Source organism: Crocuta crocuta, unplaced genomic scaffold (genome assembly GCF_008692635.1).
Source record: "Crocuta crocuta isolate KB4526 unplaced genomic scaffold, BGI_CrCroc_1.0 scaffold550, whole genome shotgun sequence".
Classification (NCBI taxonomy): domain Eukaryota; kingdom Metazoa; phylum Chordata; class Mammalia; order Carnivora; family Hyaenidae; genus Crocuta; species Crocuta crocuta.
In genome coordinates, this window is record NW_027529535.1 from 68988 (window position 1) to 89416 (window position 20429).

The following is a 20429-nucleotide window of genomic DNA, read 5'->3' on the forward strand; positions in this document are numbered from 1 at the left end:
GGGTCAGGTTTTTAGGATAGAGGAATGCTTCACTCTGGAAAAGCTCCAGCAAAGACAGAAAAATGGATAATGTAGACGCATGAAGAATTGTTGGAGTAATGTTCTTAAGTAGGGGAGAGGTCACTGGCTCTAGTGCACAAGGGAGAGGGCCTCTCCTAGGAGCAGGGGCAGTGCATCCATAGTAACAGGAAACAAGGCACAGCATAATGAGCACAGATATCAGTAGGTGAGTATGTATAATGACGTCAGCCTATGAAAAATCTCTTATGAGTGCTTCTGTTTTCTCAGTGAGATCGCAAGCAAGACCATCAGCTGAGAGTACAGATGAGAAAGGAGATGTTGGAGTTTGAGAAGAAACAGTATGAAATAGTTGTCTAGGAGAGTGGGAAAATGAATGGACTGGAGAACATATTATAAGTGGCAGCAGCAGTAAGAACCCACTTGAGGTTCACTGCCGTGAATATAAAGTGAGATAATTCCTGAGTGTTGTGTATTTTTCTCCAGCCATGTTGATTCAGGTTTCAGGCTACATATAATTAACATATGATTTGTAACTGTTTCTGGAAGCAAACAGTCAACATTGTCCACCATTCCTCCCAGTGAGAAGTGTATTGGGAAAGCGGCTCCATGAAGGAGAGAATCTCAACATACCACTGATCTCCCTTTCTCAAAAGGGAGAGTAATATCCGTGGCTGGCCACACATTTATTGGTTAAGAGAACAAAAAGCTAGGGAAAGTTGGGGGAACACTTAATCTCCTATCAATCAGGTGAAGAGATTTTTTAAAATCTTTATTTATTTTTGAGAGAGAGACAGAGTGTGAGCGGGGTAGGAACAGAAAGGAAGACACAGAATCTGAAGCACGTTCCAGGCTCTGAGCTGTCAGCACAGAACCAGACACAGGGCTCGAACCCACAAACCATGAGTTCATGACCTGAGCCGAAGTCAGACGCTTAACCTTGAACGCTTAACTGACAAGCCATCCAGGCGCCCCTCATATGAAGAGATTTCTTAATCACTACTGGCTTCTTCCCTCACCTCTTACTCATTGCTGCCCACTGTAGAAGAGACTTAATTGGTGAGCTTGCATGAATAGCCTGGGCATCTTTGCTTGTCTTCCTCCTTTCTACTCTTTTGGGATCTGCCTGCCTGCACAGGCCAATGCTTTCCGGTCAGCTTGCTCCACTTTCCCATAGGCTTAGTGGGGACGGGTCATGCCCCTGTGGGATAGACCTGAAATGCTGCAGGGGATAGTTTCAGTTATGCATTGGTAAGGTTCTCAGACCTCAGCTATGTTCTCCCATCAGCTGTATGAGTAGTAAAGCCGAGTATTTTGATTTCCTGACCCCTGATTCTATCTCTTCATTGGTTCTAATCTCAGATAGGAGCAGAGTGATATTTATTAGTTCCCTCAAACCCCAATACAAGTGTTTACATTGTTCAAAATAAAGCTGATTATTTAAGGGGATGGGAAATAGAACCAGATATTGGGGAACAATGTAACTATATGATACAATAGAAAATTACAGATCTGCCTGAAAATTACAGTGGGTGTTTATCAAATGTATATTGAATGGATTTTGTACAAAGGTAGGGATAGCAACCAACCAGCCCAAGATCAACTACAAGCTTCATTTTGACTATAACAAAGATTTTGATGTATTTTTTTTTACTTCATTGCTAAATATTTTATTGCAGATGTAAAATATAAAGCATTTCCCCACAACTCCATTTTATAAAACAAGATGGAGTCTAACAGAGAATTAGTTATACCTTCACAAAGGACCCTAATAATAATTGTGAGGTTAATGCTAATACGAATCCTAGTAAGAACTAACATTTATTGAGTACTTGCTTTATGCCAAACACTGCTTTTCAGTGATTCACATGCATTATCTCATTTAATTCACACAAAAACTATACAAGGCAGATACTATTATTATCTCTATTTCAGACATGAAGTAACTTAGGTCAAATGAATTAACTTGGCTGAAGTCACACAGCTAGTAAGATGGAAGAACAGGAATTCAAACTCAGGAAGTCTTATTCCAGAGCTGCCTTCTTAACCATTAAATTATACTGCCCCAATAGTCAGTCATTGAGCAGGCAATATATGCTCCCTAGCAAGAGCAGCAAAGCACATACCATGGGGAATTACTAAAATCCATAGAAACAAGCCCTGGGTTTTGATGGCATTCATAATCTACTCTATGCAACAAGAATGTACATTCCATGGATAATGAGACGATGTGAGCATATTTGCTGATACTTACTCCATATTTCCTAGTTAAATAGGCTCAGAGGTAGAAATTCTTACATAGATTTAAGGGAGACTCTGACCTTTCACCTTTAGTTAATAATGTGAGGCCTAATCTCTCAAATTGATATACCAGTGATTGAGCAGACAAATCCTAATCTTACCACTTGGACTAGCAGAAAGTGGGGGTATACTGTACTGTATCTGGGAAAATGAATCGAGGCAGGAGCCCTGCTAATGCTGCTGTGTCCATGGCCAGATGCTCCCAGAAGAAAATCTCCTTGTGATCTGGAGCATGCACTATTCTTTTCCCTTTCAGCAGCACATGGAAGCAACCTTAGCCTAAGTCTCCAGACACTGCACAGGGCAGTGACATCACCATGGCTGCTTTTACCACTCCACTGACAGTTATTTATGGCCACACAGAGCAGGGAATAAAGAAAGAAGATGAAAAGTAAGCCAATAATTGCTAACACTCTAATAGGTGTTTTCTTTTATGCTCTCTCATTAAATAAAGTAGGTTATACCTCTACTTTACAGGTAAAGAAGCTGAGGTGGGGAGATGTTAATTCACTTGCTCAGAGTCACATAGCCAAGAAGTAGCAGTGATGTGAATGAAATTTGAGTTTATCTATTTCATTTTTTTTAATTTTTAAAAATATTTTATTTATTTCTGAGCATGTGAGAAAGAGACAGCATGAGCAGGGGAGGGTCAGAGAGAGAGGGAGACACAGAATCCGAAGCAGGCTCCAGGATCTGAGCTGTCAGCACAGAGCCCAATGCGGGGCTCAAACCCATGAACCGTGAGATCATGACCTGAGCCGAAGTAGGACGCTCAACCAACTGAGCCACCCAGGCGCCCCTGCATTTATCTATTTCAAAGCCTGTATGTTTTCAATATTACCTCTTTGAAGGAATCTGAAATGTCAATAGGTCCAATTCCCTTATTTCAAAAATGCAGTGGCACCTGGGTGGCTCAGTTGGTTGAGCATCTGACTCTTGATTTTGGCTCAAATTGTGATCCTAAGCTCATGGGATTGAGCCCCGCATCAGGCTCTGCGCTATGTGTGAAGCCTGCCCCCCCCACCATCTCTCTCCTTCTGCCTCTCTCTCTCTTTGTATTTCTCTCTCAAATAAAATTTTTTTAAATGCAGAAATTGAGGCCCAGAGCATGGCTCACCTTGCCCAAGATCACAGGTTTCACTAACTTTCCTGTGGGTATACTCTAAGAAAGCAGAGCAAAGACCTTCCCAATCCCTGCAAGGACCTAACTATTAGGAAATTTTCCTGTCCCCTTCAGAGGGCGCACATCATCCTCCTTGGTCCCTGGGGCACAGTGGAAACAACAGTAATATCTGGATGCTCTTTGGAAATAGTTTTTCACAGCATCATGACGAACACTTTCCATGTATGACTCACAGGCCAGTATTATTTTCCCATTTTCTGAGGAGAAAAAGACACTGTGTGGCTTGAATCAAAATTTAACTAGTGAGTCCTATTTAAACTGAATCCCAAGCCATGGACAGCTCTGAAAGACCAGGGCAATGAAGATGTAAGCTGGCTTTCACTAAGACAGGAATAAAAACAGAGGAGTGCCCCTTCTCATTTCTTACCCCACTCCAAGTCAAACTGGTTTTGTTTGTTTGTTTGTTTTAATTTTTGGTTTTTTGCACATGCTTGGCATGGGCCTTGCTGGACTATACCTTGGGATTTGTAGAGCTCTTTGGAAATGGATTTAGGGCAAAGACTTTGTGAATTTTGGCCATGAGATTTTTAGGACCCTGGTGAAGAACAGGCTGAGTCTCAGTGCTAATCAGTATCCATGACTCCTTATAGAAAATCTTGAGATCTCTGGGCACTTGGGTGGCTCAGTCAGTTAAGCATCAGATTTTGGCTCAGCTCATGATCTCACAGTTTGTGGGTTCGAGCCCCACGTCAGGCTCTGTGCTGACAGCTAGCTCAGAGCCTGGAGCCTGCTTCAGATTCTGTATCTCCCTCTCCCTCTGCCCATTCCCTACTCATTCACTCTCTCTCAAAAAAAAAAAAAAATTAAAAAGAAAAGAAAAGAAAATCTTGAGATATAGTAGTTATTTACGGACCAAACAGATACCACATTTACATTTAACAGGAAGTAGAACAATGGACTTCACAGTCAGGGACTTATAATACATTCATTGAGTGCCCATTTGGTGCCATGATCTGTGCTAGTAGGATCAGGTTATATGACAGTGAATATTACATATGTGTTCCTATCCTCAAGGAACTTCCTGTATAGCATGTTTATTGCCAATAACATAACTGAGAAGCCCTCTTCTTGGGAGGATGACAGAGATAAAATGATGAAGATAAAAGTGAATTCAATGGACACCATGCAAGAGAGAAAACATGCTGTGCAAAGAAACTGAGGTCACATACCACCATCAAGGACTTAATTAGTGCTGGAATGACTGGGGGAAGCAGTGAGTTTGGGGTAGTTTAGAAAGGCTTTACTAGAGGAAGTAGCTTCTGGAGACAATGCTGGTGGGCTAAGAGGAAGGCTCTATGGAGAGACTTGTTAAGAGATGCTGGCAGAAGCTCTGGAAGGACACAGCTGGGGAGTTAAGTTTAGCTGCCAGACTAATGAGCGATCTTAGAGTGAAACTCAAGGGTTATGGCTGGGGCTGGCCTAACGAGAAAAGGTGCAGAGTCCCCTAAATTATAAGTAAGGAACAGCCCACCAGTATGAATGAGAAGGGAGGAGCTGAGTGAGTAGAAGAGAAAATCTATGGTTTGAACCTCATTAGCATGACCTGAGCTAAAGTGAGGGAAGTCAGGAGACACACGTCTAATTTGTGTTAATGGATTTCCTCTATTACCTGTTACCTGCTAGTCTGTTCTCGTGGCCCAGACTGCCCTCCTTGGAGCCTCGTGATGCAGACAGAGACTAGTGCTGGAGAGAAAAAGAAAGAGGCCAAAGTCCAAAACTATGTAGTCTTTTGTGGAGGAACCTCTGTGGCCTCAGAACCTTGGCTGCAGGACGCCCTGGGTGCAGGAATCCAGATACATGTATATCAGAGAAGCAGGGAGGCAGGTCTGCTGTCAGGTCATCCTAATGCTTCTGATGCTAGGTATTGCATTGCTTCACTAGCCCCAACACTAATTTTGAACCACAACTGGAGAAGTTGTTATAAACCTTCTAGAACAGTGGTGCTGAACCCAATGCATCTTCTCAATGAAAAGTTAACTCCTTCCACTCTCCTGAAATGAAAAACACTGATGAGTAAATCTGTCTACACATGTAATTAATAAATAAAAGGGGCACCTGTGTGGTGGTCGGTTAGGCATCCAACTTCATCTCAGGTCATGATCTCACGGCTTGTGAGTTCGAGCCCCGCGTTGGGCTCTGTGCTGACAGCTCAGAGCCTGGAGCCTGCTTTGGATTCTGTCTCTCCCTCTCTCTCTGCCCCTCCTTTGTTCGTGTTCTCTCTGTCTCTCAAAAATAAATAAATATTAAAATAATTTTTAAAAAGAAATTTAAAAATGTCCTGTGAGGTAAATGAGGTGAAAAAAGGAAAGTGATTTAATATAAAACAATATTTATTTCTATATGTAAAAGTTGGGCAGAAATATATGAGAAGACAAACACGCCCCCAAGAAATTTCCAAAACCTCTTCTGAAGGGCAGTACTAGCCCTCATAACAACCACTGCTCTGCCCTGACCTTGGTTCCCACATGGACAGACTGGATACCAGAAAAAGGAAGAATCACATCTTGGGGCCTTCCTCTGCTGGGTTTCTTTTAGTGGGGTCTGCTAGAGTGATCCTTCCTTTTTGTTAAACTGGGCTATATATTGTAGCAGGAATGACTAAAGCATGCAGTTTGGAGTCAAAATAATTGAATTTTGACTGCCACTTAGCAGTGATGTGACCCTGTGCCAGATGCTTATCCTCTCTGGTTCTGTTTCCTCACGTGTAAATTGGAGATAAGCTAGTACATACTCCATAGATCAGCATAATGTATGAAATAGGCCTGATACACAGAAAGCTTCAATAAGTGGTAGTTCTCACTATTAATATTTGTGGCACACTGCTAACTGCTTCCTACGCTCTGTTAATGCACTTGTCACCACTTCATTACTACTGCTGCTGCTACCGGGGTCCCCAGTGGGGAGCATCCCTTCCGTTCGGTAACGCTCTCTGGGCCAGCCTAAATGTGATCTATTCTCATATGCATGCTACCTTGTATCGGGAAAGGTATCCTGACTATTTGGGTTTTGTTCTGTCCTTTGCTGTAGAATAAGGTCCAAAGGATCAGGATGGAGGGCATACGAGGGTCACGCTCTAGTGTCCCATGAAATGCATTTCCCAATGCTCCCAAACTAGTGTCACAGAAAAGAACCCAGGGACTGCACTTGTACTTTCAAGTGACTTCCTGTCAACCCCCAATGTTGGAATAGTCTTTGTCTCCCCTTCTTTGTTCACATTTTCAATCCTGCTATGCCAAGAGCCTTTACATTGATCCCAGGAGGCCTATGTGTCCTTATGCAAAATAAGACTCCTGGTAGCTTATCCTTCTTACCACAACGTTCCCAAAATAGAAAATTGGACTTGGTCCCCATTGTGACCTTGTCTCAGTAATTTGGATAAACCCTATGGTTCCTTCCAACAATAATGAACCTCTGATTTGGGGCTTAGCCAGCCTGCAAGCCTGCCAGGCACACTCTCTGGGGTCTGGAATCTCACAACAGTGGGGGTTGGGGGAGGTACAGTTAGATATATGTAGAGGTCTTGGACCTTGGCAAACAACTGACTTCCACGAGCAAGCACATTCTTCACACAGCTGTTGAGACACTTGAACACACACTCTTTCTCCTCCAACCCTCCGCCCCTCACATGAAAGCACATCTCCCCAACAACTAATATAAACAAGGAGCCTTGAGAAGTGTTTGTAAGGAGTATGTGTGGAAGAGGGGTGCTATGTCTCATCCTTTCCAATTTACGCTGGCTACAGACACCTGCGTGGATTTTATAGCCATCCATATTATTAGATCCCTAAGTCCCAAGTAGATGAAAACAATTTCTTCAACACGATTTCCCAAGTTTCTTTTTCACAATGCTGAGAATATCACACTGCTAGTAGCACTCAGGGTACCTGCCAGCTTCCTGGTGAGGGCTGCTCTGTGATTCAATCACAGCAAAGCACAGGGATGGGTAGAAGTAGGCATGCATGTAGGAACACATGTGTGTGCATACACATGCGTGCGCATGCATGCATGCACAACTCGATATAAAGCCATAGCCCTTGTTCCATACTCAGAAGCAGCTCCTTCTGCTGAATATAATTTCCCTATCAATAGAGATATATGAAACCAAAGAGAAATAAGCATGCAGCTGTTTGGGCACAAATATACACTTACCCCAAAATCATTACCTGAGTTTTGTCACAGTGGAACCCAGAACTGCTTGGGAAAAGGCTTAAAAACAGAGATTTTAAACTTAATGTAAATTGAATAACCCGGAGAACAAAACTGTGAAGTCAAGACTTTGATGGGTTTTGTAAAATCAGAAGTCAATGCAATATTGTAGAAGGTGATGGCAGGAAATAGAGGAGCTAGCCCCTTAAAATGCACAGGAGCCACAAACCAGCACATGCCACTTTCCACACAGCATTCCCCATCTCTAATGGTGCTGTCTCCATCATCCTTGTAGTCACTGAGCCCATTTTTGGCCCTCCCTGCAGCACTTTCCATTCCAATGGAATTATGACCCCATGATTTGGTCATAACAGCCTCCTTTCCCAGGTGGTGCTCTCCAGTCTGCTCGTTTAATGGTGTCCTCCTCGCTACCTCGGACTCTCTTCTGTTCGTAAGCTGTTGCTGTGCTTGTACCAATTACTTGACTTACTGGCTATGAGAAGCTGCAGCCTAGTATGACAGTAAAGAGTTCAGCGTCTGGAATCCGATGGAACTGTATCTGAAATCACTTGCTAGCTGTATGATCTTTGGCAATTACTTAACTTCTCCAATCCTCAGCTTCCTTTTCTGAAAAATGGATAACATAATAGCACTTAGATCACAGGATTATTGTAAGAATACATGATATCACCCATGTGAAGTGTCTGATCCAGAGAAGGCTTTTGGTAAGTGTTAACCATTACCAAAGCCACTTTCTTTGTCATTGTTGGCTGAGGCGGTGGCATCATCATCATCATCATCATGATGTCCTGATCTCAGTGTGATGAAACTCTTCAGATGACCCTTCTACAGAAAGCTCCTTCTATTTAGCTCTTAAATATTCCACTTATAAAACCCATGGAAATAAATGTTTTCCTTTCATCCTCTGATCTCATTTCAGTTGCTATCCTATGCCCGAGTCTTCCATAGTCAGGCAAATTAATTCCAGGATTTTTATGACAGTTACATGCCTGCCCCATGGCTGCAAAGAGCTGTGGACAGCAAGATACTGGCCCTTGGGCTACTATAGTGAAAGGTAAGCACTGACTCCCACTAGGACCACACACAAGGGAAAGTTCCTCAGAAGGAGACTAGAGAACTATTAAGGAGTCCAAGGCTAGATAGCCAAACCATGGCAAATTTGTCTACTATATCTGGGACTGTGGTGTGCAAACTACTGACACAGGCCTTCCGAAGACAAAGCTTAATAAATGTTGGCCAACTTCTCCCTTTTCCCAGTACCCGCCCCCCATCCGCGCTGAAGAGGAGCAGCATAGAAACAGAGTCATCACATTCCAGGACACTGATCCACTGCCCTAGGAGTCTGAGGGTCTGCCTCTTTCTTGGGATCTCCTCTCTAGCCAATCTCTTGTTTCCACGAAGTTAGGCAGGTATCAGCTCTGTGTTCTTTGTCTCCTTCTTCTCACTCTCTGTCTTTTGGCTTGATACTTTGCATGCAGTAAGGCGATATGAGGAGGCCAGGTGTGCAGAAAGATAGGCTAGTGTGTCTAAATACAAAGGAAAATGCCCCTGCTCTGATTCTCTGAATTTCTCTTTCTATTTTTTGCCCCCAAGATCTCCTCAATTGTTTGATATTACTACTCTGGTAGCAAGAAAATACATGTCAGTCAGTGGGAAGTAGATTAAAAAATTAAGGCAACAGAATAAGAGAGCCGAAAGCACAGTCAGAGCTTAGCCCCAATCTTAGCCCAGTAGCCTTACATGCCATAGAATAAAAGCCCATTTGAGCTTCTTTCGATATAACAGGTACCGTCAGAAGTCCACCAATGTCCTGTGGACCTTTCCACATGTTCAGGCCAACTGTCAGTATCTGCATGACTGCTTAAGACCTCTTTCCCAGAACTGCAGATCTCTGTGCTGTTTACATGTGCAACAATCCAAAAATTGCCAGTGAATTAACAACACTACCCCAGGAGCGGTGAGATGTTGCTCATAAGTTGGTGTATAAATGTTTCAGCTTTCTGGTCCCCTGAGTAGGATAATTCTGAGGCATGGTGTATGTTGTATCATTTTCCACAGTTGCCCTGTATGATGGTCAGCCCACCACTGTGGTACGTGGCTTAACAGCACAGTATTTATTGACTGCTTTCATTTCCTTTATAACTATCCCATTCTCTTACAGGTGTCACCTGAATTCCCAAACAAACCACTTTCATTCAAATTCTTGTCTCAGAGTGTGATTCCTGAAGAACCCAAGCTAAGATTCCATCATTATCCTTGGCTAAGTCCACAAAGAAGCCTGAATGAGGGGCGCCTGGGTGGCTTAGTCGGTTGGGCGTCCGACTTTCGCTTGGGTCATGATCTCACGGATCATGGGTTCGAGCCCCGCATCGGGCTCTGTGCTGACTGCCAGTTCAGAGCCTGGAGCCTGTTTCAGTCTGTGACTCCCTCTCTCTCTGACCCTCCCCTGCTCACGCTGTCTCTCTTTCTCTCTCCGAAAAATAAATAAAACATTAAAAAAAAAAAAAAAGAAGCCTGAATGAGTCAGAGTCTTGACCAAAGTGTTTTCGCTATTGTGTCTCACAATGATCTGTATAACTAACCTTTGGTTCTAAAATCATAGCCTAATGAGGACTTACTAGCCAAATGGGATATAGAGAGAGTAACTAAAGATCAGATATAGCATAATATACTTAAATAATTTCCTCTAGAGAATATCAGTCTTCTAAATATAAAGGATGTGGAAAATTATTCCTTTACTACGAGGTAGGAATGTTTTGATCAAGGGTCATTTTCACAAGTTGGCAAATTAAAGGGATTAGGAAAAGCCACTTCTGATCACTAAAACATGTAAACTTTCTCTGAATAATCCAAATGAATTCACAAATGCTTGCCAAGATTTGTTTGAAAAAAATTAAGAATAAATATTTCTGGAACAAGCTGAATATATTTTTAAAAAGAAAGTATAAATGTAACAATATGCTATCAGCTTCAACAACAGATGAATGACAAAATCAACAACAAAATACAAACTCAGTTTTTGAACACTTAAATGTTGACAGTTTTATAAATGTTTTATGTACATTATTTCACTTAATCCTCACAATACCTTTTTTATAAAGTTTTTTTAGTTTATTTATTTTGAGAGAGAGAGAGAGAGAACAAGTGGGGAATGAGCAGAGAGAGAGGGAGAGAGACAGAATCCCAAGCAGGCTCTGCACAAACAGCATGGAGCCTGATGCAGGGCTCAAGCTCACAAACTCGTGAGATCATTACCTGAGCTGAAATCAAGAGTTGGGCACTTAACTGATTGAGGCACCCAGGTGCCCCTCTTCACAATAACTCTTAAAGATAATCTTTTTATACTCATTTTGAACATGAAAAAACTAAGGCACAGAAAGATTGAGTGACTCTTCCAGGGTCACATGGCTAGTAAAGGGTATAGACAGGATTTGAAATCATGGTCTTCTATTCCAAAGCATAGGCCTTTTCTAATTTATTTCTTTGCTTCTCATTCATATACATTTTTATTGGTATTTCTCTTCATGTGTGTTTATTACTTTCAATAAAAATCAAAATTATAAAATGTAGTGCTAAATGTCATTTAATGTTTAAATCTTATAATAATTTATAATAACTATGTAAATAAATTCAGTCATGAGAAAAAAATCCTTAGCTGGCTCACCTATCTAACCTGGGATTCATAAATTATCATATCCATAATGAGTCTACAGCACACCATATGTCCAATCAGGCCAGTAGATTCCACATACTTGGCTTTTTCACAGCATCAAATCTGGCATGGTTTACACTCGATGTGGCTTTTAATTTCCAAGCTGTCACATTCCCGATTCNTCCTGCTTCAGAACCTAGCAGAGTGCTTTGCACATAGTAGGTTTTTAATAAATGAATGTAATGGCGCCTCAAGTTTCCTCTGGACTTGTTTCCATGCCCAAGGCTCTCAAATAAGATTGAAACTACAATCAACCCATCACCAGGATTTAAGGTAACTACTTTCTCCCTTCTGAAGTCAATGATGAGAAGCTCTTTCTTTGACCCTACCTCCCCATCACTGAACAATTTTCCATCTTCTCCTGTCCTGAGGCTTGATTCTTAGACCTTCAAGTTTCTGTGTCCCTCTGTGTTCCTGGGCGCAATAGATTCCCAGAAACAATAGATTCCCCTCTCCTAGTCCTCAGAAGTGTGCTGTGCCTTCCTGCCTCTTAGCCTTTGCTCGCAGTATTCCCTGGGTCTGACATACTCCCCTCCCCCATGTGTTGGCTTCTGCCTGGCTCTTGTCTCAGATTCCTGAACCTTGCCTGAACCAGGTACAGATGTAATTCCAGCCCCAGTCTCCAGTCCCTGCTCTCCAGACCAGCTGGGAGTACTTACTTCAGCCTTCTGGGGTCCCCAACCTTGACCTGGCCCCTCAGATCTAGTGGTTGGCCAGCATGAGGCTGATAAGGAGGCAGAGAGCCCTGAAAAGTCACCACCAGTATGTCTGTCAGCTGGAGGCCAGGTTTCAAGCCTGTGCCTGCAAATATCTAACTTATTTACTCATCTTGCCTTTTGTTTGAGTTCTTTGAACACAGCAGGTTCCCCCAAATGATTTCAGACAGCACAGAAAGAAACCTGCCCTCCTCAGTCCATGAGTGAAATGGCAAGTCAGGCCTGCAAATAGGATTGTGGAGTTTTCAAAGGCTCAGCTGCCTGTTGAGACATGCAGCCCCAGAGCACACCCCCACAGAGACACATGGCCCAGACAGGAGGTGATAAGATGAGTATTGACATGGTCTGTGCACCTCTAGATGGAGGATTTTATTTGAAAGGGAGACTAGACTAGAATCCTATTGACCACATCAAGGACAGCAGTGATATGATATATTGTAATGAGGGTCCCCAGACTTGGAAATCCAGTCACTTGTCCTGAACCGTGCCAGCCCTCAACATATATCATAAACAGTTTTCATACTTTCCTTCTTTACTGCCTTCAGAAAACTGAACATGTTTTACATACATTTCTGGAATGTAGAAAAACTTCTGTGGTTTGCCTGAGATAACATTTTCACTCATGGTTATGAAAGAGAAGTTTGAGACCCCCTTCTGGCTACACTTGCACCTTCATCTGGAAATGAAAGCTCCAGGTGGCTGGAACCCTAACCGTCCCTGCTAATGGGCCAGCCTAGCCCAGCATACAGGCTCGTTCCCATTATTGTGCCCTTGCAGGAGCACAAGTCACCACTTGCCCGGATGCTTGCTGCTTTGTAATTGCCTAACTCTGACCATCACCCTTTCCCCTTCTGGTCAACTCTTCAGCACCCTGCAGGTCTTCATCATCCCCATCCTTCCACCAGTGCTATTTAAAATTATTAGAGCACATACAGAATGGTTGCTTTCAGCTCTATGAAATCATTTCTACCAATAAAAACAGGGTTACCTGTTGATTTTGTTTCCAACATATTGGTATTTTTTCCCAACAGAGCTGAATGCATTTGTTAATGCTATTTACTCTACTGACTGGAAATACCAGGGGGCCATGCTCCCTAAAGCGTCCCTTCACACCGTAAAGGGCAACCTAAATTGGATTAGTTTATTTAGCAAGGGTGTCAGCTCTTCTCAGACATCAGTGCCTCTGAGACAACCCCTTCCATTTTAAGTTACTGTTCTTAAGAAAGTTAAGATCCCTTTGTATAATTTGAGATGTGTGAAATAAGGTTAGTCACAGGATTTCCTGCCACCAGAACTCACAAACAAACTTTCCTCACTTCCTCTTTTTTAAAGTTCAATTTAGACTCACTGATCTAGTTGCTTTTGTTTTAGTGGTTACAGTCTCCACCCTGTTACCAATAGTTAAANTCAGAAAACTTAGTTTCCTCTACTTTTGGCTCCTTCCTCTCTTTTCCTTACAGGCTTTGTTATCTGTCTTCCAATCCACCGAACTGACCATCTTTCTTTTTAAAATTTTATTTATTTATTTTGAGAGAGAGAGAGAGGTGGGGGCTGAGAGAGAGAAGGAGAGTGAGAAACCCAAGCAGACTCTGCATTGTCAGCACAGAGCCCAACGCGGGGCTTGAACTCATGAACCATGAGACCATGACCTGAGCCGAAATCAAGAGCCTGACAACTGACTGAGCCATGCAGGTGCTCCTCAACTTTTTCTAGCCTCCTGCAAATTCTGTCTCTCACTACTATGTAACCTCATTACACCTACACCTCCTCATAAGATGGATGTTCCTATATTGTCATGTAAAGCCCTGGGCTCAGCTAAACCATGAATTTCTTGAAGGAAGGGATTAGGGTTTTTTGTTTTTGTTTTTTGTTTTTTAAGGTTTATTTATTTGTTTTGAGAAAAGCAGAGACAGTGGGAGTGGGGTTGGAGCAGGGTGAGAGGGAGACAGAAAATCCCAAGCAGGCTCCACACTGCTGGCATGGAGCCCAACACAGGGCTGGAACTCACGAAACTGTGGGATCATGACCTGTGCTGAAACCAAGAGCTGGACACTCAATCGACTGAGCCACCGAAGCACCCCGGAAGGGATTAGGTTTTATACATGTCTGCATCCACTAGCTTCGTGCCAGGCCTCGATAATTGTTGAGTGAAGGGACACAAAATTAATGAATCAGATAAGGTGTTATTCCTCCCAAGTAACAATACTTCAGTTCAATTAAAGCATATGCTTCCCACAAGGCCATAATAGATAGAATCTAATGGTGGGAATTTCAGACCCTGAGGCATGACTACACAACTTGGACATATCTCAAGTTCTTAATACACTACGTGTGATGAGCCTAGATTTCTTTATTCAGAGTTATAGGTTCTGCATTTTCACCAGACGGTCCAGATTTTCCAGTAGCATTCTTCTCCTTTCACCTTGTCCACCAAGGACCAACACAAGTAATTTAGATTTATAAGTAAGTCTCCCTCTAATGGAAAGAAGTTCTAAGCCATGTACTGTATACCACCAGTAAAGTTTCTCCGTATACAGTTCACATGACTCATTTTGCATACATGTAAGCCATGGGTGGATCTATTCAGAATCCATCTTCTGGCATTCCTTTTTAATCCACAGGTCATTTCTCAGAGTGATGGGATTCTGATTGGTTCCCTTTACTTCCACTCTCCAGTCCAGGGTGGATCTATTAGCTTTGGTTCTCATTCTGGTTGCTGGAGGAATAAGGTTCTTTTTTGTTTGAACCCTAGATGGAACCCATTTGCTTCTAGTAGAACTCATTTCTGTGTATACAGTCTGTATCCTCATCACCAGCACAACTGGTACATTCTGTCTTAGGAGGTTCTGCCTGGCATTACCCACTACCATACATCTAGAATTCTCTGCTTTGGCTCTTCCTTTTTTCTTTCCTTAACTCTTCAGCTAATCTCTGTCCCCCAGCCTACATTCTCCTATCATAACTTGTCTGCTTTTTTAGCTTTCTTAAAATGCCTCAGTTAATTCTTCATCACATGCCAAGTGAGGGTCAACTTCATTTTCTCCTCCCATCCCTGTACCATATAAGTGATCCCTCTGCCACCTAATTAAACAATTTAAGAGCAAGGACCATGGTTCATGCTTCCACATATCCCACACAACAATAAGCACAGGGCTTTACACATAGCCAATACTCAATAAAGAATTGTTGATTTGGTTTTCTTGAATGACATGTCCCATTTAAGAGCTCTACTGCACATCCATGTTCCAAAGACAATTTGGATTTACTTCAACTTCATCAGGAAAATACAACCCGACATTTATAAAGGAAAACAACTACGTTCAGCTCTTTGTAGTGGTGGCTATGTGGCTTCCCTCAAAAAAATCACTTTTGAGGGAAGAAATGTAGCTTCTCAGTTAGCTAGCTAGCTGATAGTGGAGAGGAACATTTCAACAGGTTGTGCTACATTATCACAGAGAGTATAAGCCACAAGCAGGAAAACCACTGGCATCACATTCTGTTTAAGGGGAGACAGAGACTTAGCAGTGCTGACCTGGGAAAGGCAGCACCAAANCAAGTGTGCTTTCTTCTCTTCAATGAAAATAATGGATATGAATTCTCTTAAAGAAGGTATTCCAACCATGTCACACTCCAGCCAGGTAGAATTCTGCCTCCTAACACTCAGAGGAATTTGGTTTCAGTTTCTAAGTGCTTTCCTTGAGTCAGTCTCCTGAGGGATGATATTTCTCCCTAAATAACACAAAACACCTTCACCTTTAAAAGGACTTGGGTTTATTAAATCTGATTTACAAGGAGTACTGTGACAGTTGCCAGATGGCAAATATTCAATTGCTGTTGGCCCTTCATAAGTAATCATCGTTTCTGAAGGGAAAAGGTGCCTCCCTAGTTTCAAATCTTCTTCCAAACTGCTATACTGCTATATTGCAGTCAATACCATACGATATCTCAATTATAAAATGTCATATTTGTTCCTTAGCAAAATGAATTGCATGATTCTCTTTTCAGTAAGGCTTGGGCTTAGTCCCACCCTATGTGTCACAGAATTGGGCATATGGCAGATAATTAATCATTGCTTATGAGTTTCATGTAACATGCATTTTTTACTCCCTACTATGTTCCAAACGCAGTGGTAGGCAAGAAGGCTGGGTACGTATTTCATAAAACAAGTCTTTGGCCCTTATGTCAGAGTCTAGGGGATCAGATGGACATGTAAGTCCGTAATTACTTCCAAACTTGTTAAATGCCAAAACAAGAGTTTAAATGAAGATGAATGAGAGCACTACATCAATATATCATTGAAGACATTTGTTAAAGGCTGCTCCTATATAGTAAGGTAGACAATAGGAGGAAGAAATCTTTCCAATAGAATGAAAAGCACAGAAACAAGGTAGGCCCCGAGAGGTTCAAGCAGGACAGCCAGCCAGAGCTTACAGCGTGTAGGGAGAAGAGGAAAGAAATGAGGCAAGGCCATGCTAAGGAATTAGGATCTCATTCTACAGATGTTGAAGAGCCATTGATGGGTTTACAATAGAGTGAGTGTCGTGTTCAGATTTGCAGTTTTATTTATTTATTTTTTTTAAGTAGGCTTCATGCCCACCATGGATCCCAATGCGGGGCTGAACTCACAACCCTGAGATCAACACCTGAGCTGAGATCAAGAGTCAGATGCCTAACCAACTGAACCACCCAGGTGCCCCCAGATGTGCATTTTTAAACAGCCCACTTTAGAGGGCATCTGATTCTCATCAGATCAGTTGATCATAAGAAGACCCGTTAGGAGACTACTGCAATAATCCAGGTGAGAAACAATGATGGCTTAGGCTAAGGCCACGGAAGTGGATGGGGATAGGCGGCTCAACAGTGGATAGATCTGAGAAGTATCATAGAGGGTAAAATGAATAGCATCTCATGATTATTGGAAAAAGGGGTCTGAAGGAGAGGTCAGATGGGGAATCCTGGTAGATAGTGATAGTGTTCATCAAGGTTAGCTGTGGTGTCAAGAGCCTAGAATTTGGGAGTCAATGCTAGAATGTTCTTCACTTAGCTGTGAGATTTGGGACAAGGCTTTTCACCCTGGAAACTCGGTCCCCTCACAAGAGAAGCAAAAATAGCTATGACTTACTTCACAGATCCGTTGTAGGAATTAAATGAAATCACGTATGAAAATGTGCTTTACATGCTGTTAAGGTGCTACATATGAAGGTTAATTGTTATCCCATTCATCTGAAAACACACATTTCTTGAATCTAGCTGAACCAGACTCTGACCTTTTTCCTTAGAACCAGTTACTGACACTATGTCTCTCATATTTAAAGAAAATGTTGCTTGTGCCGGATAGGTAGGCAAAAGGGATTATTCAAGTCATAATGACGAGTCAAGATGACAAGTCAATTACCCACACTCCCCAGCACTCTCCCCTATGCTGCCAAGCAGGAAATGGCTGTCAGGGGTTATTGTGCAGGTGACAGTTAACAGCCATACGTTTAACATTCCATCAAACCTAGTGCTTTGGCCTGCTTTTAGTCACATAGGTAAGAACTCATTGTTTACGTCCTAAAAAAGCAACAGTTGTAACTTGGCGATTTGAGATTTGTTTATACTAGCTAATCAGTGGATTCTGAACAAGAAAAATGTCCTCAGGCCCAAGGAGGACACAAACACAAATATTATTTTCTCTGAACTGTCTATTAAAAGTCTACACAAATAATAAACATGACCTTTGAATTGGTCATCAGTGATATCTTGCCCTCAAACTCCTATCTTGAAAAGGAGCTGCACTTTCATTCCCTTCCTCTAAATAGTTCTTGTGAAGGAAACTACATCTTATTTATACAGGTTGACCAGAGATCACCCACAGTTTTTTACGTGAATAGATAATCTGTGCTTCTGCTTCTACCTTTGTTTCATCTGTTGACCTTCTATACTGCTCTGAGTTGTCATGGTACTAATTCAGTTGTCAACTGTATACATTTGATTAGACTTCATCTTTCCAGAGTATGGGTTTTGGGTTTCTGCTGGAACACAGGGACCTTTCTGTTCTCATGTATTTGTTGTGCTTATTTCTTATATTATTTCAGGTTTATTTCTTTCCAGCATCAAAGTAACTTGCAAGAGTTTTAATTTTGAGGTGGCATAAATCTGAATCCACTAAACTAGTAGGCCATTAAGAATATATTATATATGCTTGAGAATAAGCAACCTTAAATTTTTAAAATTCCTTTTAGTGTTTATTTATTTTGAGAAAGAGAGAGAGAGCAAGGGAGGGGCAGAGACAGAGGGCAAAAGAAAGAGAGAATCCCAAGTAGGCTCGGCTAAAAGTGGGCTCGAACCCATGAATAATGAGATCATGACCTGAGCTGAAATCGAGATTCAGACCCTTAACCAACTGAGCCACCCAGGTGCCTCTTAATTTTTTGTTTATATAGTAATAGTTAACATTTCTTGATCGGATACTGTGTCCCAGATATTCCACTAAAGTGCTTTACCTGAACTATCTCATTTAATTCTCAAGACAACCCTGTACAGTAGGTACTATTACCTTTAAAGATCAGAAAATCAAGGCTCAGAGCAATTAGAAATTTGCCTGAGACTACACACAGCTAGAAAGTGGCAGATCTATAAATTGAATCAAAGTCTGTCTGATGCCAGAACTTGGTTTCTTAACCATCACAGAATGCTGTTAATATAATACTATTTCATGTAGTCTTGTTACAGTTGGCTAAAAGCCAAACAGGGAAGCGAAGCAAGAGACGCTTGTATTCTGGTACTGTTCTGCTTCTCTCTTCTAGGAACATCCCTACTTCATCCACAAATGTCCCATCTTGTGTCTTTATCCTGTCCTCAAGATCTGACCTAAGTCTTAGCTTCGGTAATATGAACCTTAGTCTCCACTATATTCCCATGACTATATACCAGTCAGATATCTTTCTTAATGCACTCCTTTTAGTTAAGTGTTTGATAAAAAGGATCTGATAAATTAATTTATACCTAGATGCTAATAATTGACAATGACTTATTATTTCTTTCAGAGATATCTGCATTTTAACAATGGAATCTAGTCTTAACTGAGAGTAAATAAGAGGGGACCTGAAAATTTCAAGTTGGGATCTTCTTGGTGCTACCATATTTGTAATGTCATCTGTATATAAGGCTGAGCCTGGTGCTCATCACATCTCTGTGAATAAGAGAGCTAGTATAATCTGTACAATATTCTGTTATTCATTAAAGAGAAAATATAGAAATCATATGTGTAATTGCTACAGGATTTATCTGAAGCTACATTAATAATTATTACCCAAGTCACTAGTAGAGATGGCACTAGTGATATTAGATAGGAATTGTATAATTAGGAAACTACTATTGGAAAGAGATATTTATAAAGCATTCTTTGGGGTCCTCAAGGAACCATTTTGGAGAATCGTATTGTCTCTCTCTTTTTTTAATTTTTAAAAAATGTTTTGAAATCATGTATCTTATGAGTTAATAACCAGAATATATTTTTTAAAACTCCTATGACTCAAACAACAACGATAAACAATTTAAAAAAGGGCAAAGGTCTTGAATAGATATGACCCCAACAAGATATACAAGTGGCCAATAAGCACGTGGAAAAATACTCAGTATCACTAGTCACTGAAGAAATAAAAATGAAAACCACAATGAGATACCACCACACACCCATCAGGATGGCTATCATCAAAACAAATAAAACAAAAAATAACAAGTGCTGGCAAAGTTATAGNCATATTGTCTCTTTGTCTAGATGATTATTACTAAAACTTCTTTGTATAAGTGAATATACAAAGCTTTTTAAAAGACTAAGGAGTTAGCATTATATTTGAGTTTTCAAGTAACAGGGATGGAGTCACAGTGTAGATTTATCCATATTCTGTTACCCATGTACCATTGGGACCAGCAATTGTGAAATAGCTGGCTGAGGTTAGGGTTACAAACTATGTCCATGAAACCGAACGAGGCTAACTTAAACAAATGGGAATTGAACCACCAACTTTGACCTCAGTAATTACATGCTCTAAACAACTGAGATTTGCCAGCATCCGAGTAAGATTTAACAAATTCATTCTCTGGAACTGAAAATTCCAGTTTTTTTTTTTTTTTTCAAGAGTACCTAATCTACTCACTTAGCCAAATAGATCCCATACATAATTTGAAAATATCTGCCGCTTACTATGTACAATTCACTATACATAAAAGTTATACTCTCTCGTCAAATATAGAGATAAAATAATAGCTGAGTCACAGGATTAATTTTTTATGATTAGATAATAGCTGTGAAAACACTCTAAAACAGAATACAGATATAAAAGATCAA